We start from the raw sequence: 6,815 nt of genomic DNA, 5'->3' as shown, positions 1-6,815 counted from the left end.
GAAAGCGGATGCCAGGTAAAGCAGTGGGAAATGTCCTATTAACAGTTAACAGGGCTTCAGTGAGTCAGTCAAAGGCCGCCACTCCTGGATCAATTTAGAAAAAGTTGATTGAGGAACCTGGGGAGGTTGGGATGGACCCAGTGTCGCTGAGCAAGCACGTACAGTCAGCCAGCACCGGCCAGCAAAATGCCAGGGCACATGAGTGGCAGGGAGGAGCTCTAAACCACATCTGGAGATTTCTGCGAGCAGGCATTTTGTGAGGCAGAGCTGCAGCGTCGACTGTGGTAGAGGAGAGGGGTTTTGAAAGCAGCAGGAACAATCACAGGTGCAGTCGATCCCAAGGTGAAACAGGAGCAGCGCAGCAAGGAATCTCAGGCGTCAGAGTTCACCTGTATGATATAGCAAAGTTCTGAGGAAATATTGCAGAGATCAGTGTCCGAGCAATCCTGTGCATGATGTATGAGTTGCTTATGAAAGAAACCAATTCTTTCAATTCAGCCAGACATGCAAAACAATCCATCAGATTTTGAATGAGCTGTTGGATAGATTAAACACAAAGGTAATTAACTCTTTCTCTTTTGCCTGATGCTTATCATTTGAAACGATGAGGAAGCAGGAGAGAGGTCTGCTCAACAACTATTGTATTTCACTTGTGAAAAATGCATGGTTGTTCTGTTTATAGACTGCTTCATGGCTGTGATCTTGAGCAACCAATAAGGAACTTTACCATCAGCAAAGCTAAATAGGAACAACCTAATCATTGTGTCTTAGCAGTTTTCTTATTGCTGTAAAAACACAAATTGCTTGTATTTATTTATAAAGGATCTAGAGTGCACTACGGGCTCCTGTGACTAAAGGAGCTGTCCTCCAGTGTAATTTAAACTTCCTTGCTCATTTATAACCACAACCACAAGGTTAAACTGACCTTCTCTGTTCCTCTGAGTTTCATCTCTGAAAAATGCACTGAACTCCCACCCCTGCCAAAACTAAGGATGATCCCTTCATATCAATTTTAAGGCCAACACAGAACCCTGTCCCAGGTATGTGACTAAGTCTTAGTCATATAAACAAAAATATTTCATCTTGAATAAGCCAGTGTGTGTCCTTCCTTCTCTCATCATATGACAGATTTCTCTTTTGAAAACTATATCCTAGTGGTATGAAAATTAACATATCAGCCTCAATCTTTCTCGATGACACTGCAAACAGCCAAACCAAAAGAATGAAAAGCTTGAAGGAGATACATTGTTCACAGACCACTACAACAGAGAAGCAAAACATTGCATGGGATGTCAGAGCAGGCCTTGTGAAGGGAGCCAAGAGCTCCAAAGAGATGGCTCTGTCCTCTCTGCTCCTTGACTGTCTGGGATCTTCTAGAGTGCTGTCCTTAGGGAAATACCAATTCAGAAGCATCTGGTCCAGCGCAGAATTTCTGGCTGTGATAGGCAGTAAAGAAAGAAGCATAGAGAAGCTCAGAAAACAAGATTTTAAATTTGGGATTTGGCAAACACTGGTCTGATTTCTTGCTTTTGAAACACTGTGGTGTGGGACTAGCATCAGAGGTGCGCTGATACATCAGTCCAGTGGCACCTGATTCCCAAATAACAGGAGTGAGTTGCAACCGCAAGTTAGGTACTAATGGAGACTAAGCCCTGAATAGAAGTTAAATATATGCAAATACACATGCATAAATATTCTTAGAGAAGAAGCTACTGTGCTAGCTCCACTGACACATCTCATCTAATGGCTGTCATACAGAAAGGGGAAACATACCCATGACAAACAGGCATATATTAGTTATTTTCAGGCCCTGTGATGTAATAATTTTTTTTCAGGCACTATTGCACTAAGTTTCTCTTTCTTGAGTTTCTTTTTCCTCTAGAAGAAACAGAAACTTAGCAAAATCTGCAAAGCATACTCAATCAGTGCCTGGATTGTGTCCAATTTACTCAAGTACATGAGAATGCATGGGAGAAATGGGCTGATTATTAAAAAGTCAAGCCTTATAGAAAATAAAGGAAAACTATCAGCAGCTATTTTACATGTTCTTACTTACTCTCAGTCCTTTAACTTCATTGTTTAAAAGCATATTAAACTATTTCTGAAATGTATTTATCATTTCCATTACACTACCAATTTAGGGTCAATAGGAAATTGTATCAGATGTACAATTGTATCAATTGTACAATTCATTGTATCAGAGACAAGATCTTCATGGGTTTTTTAAAATAATCTGCACCAAAAGTATAGTCCATCACCATTCAGAGTGGTGAAGAAATTTAAAAAAAAATTGAGAAGGAACCTTGAAATGCCAAATACCTGTAGCGCTGGTCTATGACTTAGAATTTAAACATCTGAATGCATGGTCTTGATGAAATGGTCCTGAAATATCTCCAAGCACCTGCATGTCTTTAGAAGATACTGCATATACATCACTCTGTGTAGGAGAGCACAAAAAGTGTTCGCAGCACCAATCTTACCCCATTCTGTTAGACTTGCTCTCTTAACATGAGCAATAAGATTGTTTTTCATTCCTTGTTTTTCTGGTGCCAATTTCATAGTTAAGGCAATTAAGGCTACACCAGGTGGGAGAGCAGGGGCCGTTTGAAAAAACAAAGTCTACCTATGGGTGATGCAGTAGGTCCATTTATCAGCTTCAGCCTTGCTATCAAAGGGAACAGGTAAGGCAGAAGACAAATCATAGTCCTGCATCTTCCCTTCTCAGCTGTGAGCTCACAGCTGAGTTTTTGTCAACATTTAGAGAATCCAGCTCTTCTTGGCAATTACTCATTCTTGCTCCATCTGGCACCTTGCCTGCTAAGGTGTTACTGCAGTGTGCACTAGCATGGCCATTTTAGCTTGAACTAGCTACCCCAAGTTGCAAAAGCATCAAGATGAGGCCATGTAGGCTTCAGCACAGGCTACCACCGGAGTATCATGATGAGAACTTGCATTTTTATTGTGAACAATGTATTAAAAGCCTGTGCTAGTTCATCTTCACTGCTGCTGTTACCAGTACTAGCTAGTATAGATGCACTATCCCTTCATTTGACTATGCAGATAGATTCTTTCCACATGTCCCTTCCTCCCACTGGTCCTTCCATAACAGAGTAGGATTTTGTCACACTCTAACATATTTTTCTCCCCATCCTCACGTTTCTCTTTGAAAATGCTCATCGCAGGGAGTGGTGGTGCTGAAGCTTAGTGTGACACCATCTGTTTAGCAATCCCAGCCTTGTTTCCAATTGCCCACCTGAAACGTGTGGTTACTCCCAGCCTTTCCTTCTGCTGGAACGCTGTCTGAACAAGCCATCTTGCTTCTTGCTGGTGTCAGTGACCGCAGCCTCCATGAGCACATCAGTAAGGAGAAAGTCTTGTTTCACAGCCAACACTTGCAGAGTTTCTGTCAACTTCTACAGAGCCAAGATTTCATCCAAGATATCCCTGCTTCCCCTACAAGGTATTGCATAAGCACACATGGAATCCTAAGGTGGGCAATAGGTCTGGTTAGTGCAGGACCCCTCTATGGCCACACCAGCTTTCTCCAAGCCCAAGGCAGACTGTGTGCCCTGCGATGGTGAAGCCAAGTCTTGTGTAGCATGGTCTAGGGCAGCAAGAGCAGAGCAAATTTTGCAGATCAGCAGGTGGATATGGCCCTCCCGTTAATGGGACAGGGGGATGGAAGAAGAGGTTCTATGCAGCTGCTACGACAACACGTGCCCCAGGAAGCACGCAATAACGTAGAGTCATGCCAACAGAGAGCTAGAGCTCCTCAGTTATCCAGCCCACACAGTGTAAAATAAACCCTAGGGACATATAGCGTGGCCTTTGCTAAGAAAGGAAAGGAAAAGATCCAGAACAACAAAACCCCCCATACACTAAATATCTTCTACACATTCCCCCCAAGCCTGGCAAAGTGCAGTACCAAACTGACCCACTAACCACAGCCAAACATATCTCCAAGCACTGGGCACCAATTCATTCTGAGAAGCGCCTGCTCCTTGTTTAGGACCAAATAGCCTTCGTTGCCACTAATGCTCTGTTCTTGGATCCATTTTCTGCCATCATACAACATGAAAAGCAAGCAGGAAAAAAATAAATCTCAAGGAAAAGTTAATAGCATGATATGCTAATTCACAAGCGTTCCTCAGAGCTTTAGTCCCACTTTATAACTACTGACCTGTTTGGGTATATTTTCAAACGCTCTTTCCTTTTTGGTGCTGGCTTGTTCTACAGCTTTGGATTAAGCAGTTGCCTTAAAGACTTCATTTTAAAGCATGCGTTGCACTCACCCATCTGGCAACTTTATGTTGTATAATACAAGGGAGCGCACAGTATGTGGCATAAATTACAGACAAGAAGAATGCAACAGCACAGCATGTAGGGTAAATTAAAGCAAGCATTCTTCATGGCCCATAGCAGAGAGGGACAGAACAATTTTGCATCATAAATACGGGAAAAACATGTGTTTTAAAATGAGAATTTTAGAAAAATTAAATAAAAAAGATATGCCCTTGGAGGCAGGCAGCTTGTTTCTAGTGGCAGCAGCAGCAACCATGCAAGACCACATAAAGGAATAAATAAAGGGATAATGCTAGATAACAAGAGGTAACAGATTGCAGTAGGAGGACAAAGAAAGAAACCAAATGCTGAGATGGAGCAAGCCCCAGTGGACTTTTAAAAACAAGAGTGCAAATTGAAAATGAAAGGAGCAGAAAGCACACACAGATCTGAGGATGGAAACCATTCTGGTTGTTTTTTGTGGTATTAACGTATGTAATGCACACCGTTTGTTAGTAATATAGCACTTAGCATCAAAGGGTTCGTAAATGGTATCTACTGACCATGGCCTGGTGAACTCAGCATAGCCCCAGGAGCCTTGAGTTTCTGTGATGAAGATCCAGAAACACAGACTATCCTATGCCACTCTCCAGCTTCTGTACCATGATGTGAGCATGTATGTACACATGCGTGTGCATGCATATGAGAGAAGGACAAATTGGGTTCCTGAGCAAACTCTACTTGCTAGCACGTGTCAGGATTTACTCCATGCCTCACCTATTCATTACTGGTTATCCTACTTCTCCTGCTTGCAGAATCTTTCCTAGAGTGCTTTGCTGTCACCAGGTGGTTAGGGACAGGTGAGGTTTGCAGCACCCCAAAGCAAGGGGCATGGTGCAGAGAGCAATGTGGTGGCATGGAGCTGTGACACTGCACACTGCTTTCTCCTACTCAGCACTGACCTTGTAGAGATGGGACAGGCGCAGCCTTCCCATATGTGACCTTCCACAGCAGCTTATGCCAGCCTAGGGCAGGGCTGTTGCTCTTCCACTGTCCCATCATGGTCCTTCCCTCGTGCCAGCATTGGTGCCCATATTGCTGCACTGGGAGTGACTTCAGGGATCTAATTCTGCCAAACTAACCTTAACCAAGAAAAGGTGATTAGTTTCAGATTGATATTACTCTTCTCCTTGCTGGGATGCAGTTACTCAAGACCTAAACCAGTTCAAGCCACCAAATGGGCAATCGGTGGCCTGGATTGGAGGTGTGGGACTGTGGCAATTTCACTTGGGATGAGGTTAAGCTACCACGGAATGGTACTCTGGCTCTGTTTTCCTTTCCCACCCTGAGTTGTTTTTGTCAATTTAGAGTATGTTTTTCTCAAGGCAGGGAGTGTTTCCCATTATGTGTTTGTGCATTGCCTAGCAAGTTGGAACCCTGATCTGAGGTGGAAACTTGAGGCCCCACCATAGTACGAATAATAAATGTAACACAGTGAAGAACAGATGCATTCACATATGGTGTATTATAATTCAGACAAATAAAAATTCTTATGTTGTATGTTAAAATCATTCTATATGTGCCACAGTTAGCATAAAAACTGAAAACAAAAACAAAACCATGAAGAGTCAAGGCATCTAAGAGTACGTTCCCTACTTCTCCATCCACAAACACGGACTCCTCCATGTCCAGTCCTCATGGCCACGGAAATCATCATGCAACAGTGTCCTATAACTTTAGTGTTGCCCTGGTTGTGCTGTCATTTTTTCATAACATTAATTTCAGAATTCTTTTCCAGCCTAAGCAGGCATCTCCCTCGGATAGCCAGCCCCTCTACTGCACATAGACACGTATGGGGCTGTGCATAAAATGTCTACAACTTCTTCCTTTTGCATAACTCTTGAAGAGCATGCCACTTTTGTTTTTTCAAGAATGTGGTTCCTAATGGCAGTGTCATCTCAGGGCAATCCTGGTTTCATTCCCACTGGACTGGGAGGAGGGATCATTGTGATAGAGGGTATTTTTTCCTACACTGTGCAGGCATTGGTAATAATAGCAGCAACAACGGTTTGCAAAGAGGAAAGTTACTTGTGGCACTTTCTGGAATATAGTATTACTTAACTCTTTTGGAAGAGGAATCTTCAGATAAAAGAAAGAATTAATTTGTAGACAGTTATAGTTACATGGTAATTCTAAACTGAATTATATAAGGTACGTCAGGATCTCATAGGCTGACAAAGGTGGAAAAAATTCTTAAAGCATGTCTTTAATAATTTTTTTTAACAATCACAGTAATTCATACTTCACTGTGTGAATTTTCAGAAAATTCATTCTGTACATACAAAGAAAATGCTGTAAATTTTGGAAGGTCGCTTTATATGTTTCAAAAATGATTAGATGGTTTAATTCCTGTTTTAAGCACCAAATTCACATCAGACTATGAAGTTGGCTTCCATGATAATAAACATTCATAAATATAGGCTTAACAAGGCTGCCTTTCAAAAGGATGATGCATTTCAGGAATACAGATCTAT

This window comes from Calidris pugnax, unplaced genomic scaffold, assembly GCF_001431845.1.
Source record: "Calidris pugnax isolate Ruff unplaced genomic scaffold, ASM143184v1 scaffold25, whole genome shotgun sequence".
Lineage (NCBI taxonomy): Eukaryota > Metazoa > Chordata > Aves > Charadriiformes > Scolopacidae > Calidris > Calidris pugnax.
Note: the sequence above shows the minus strand (reverse complement) of the source record.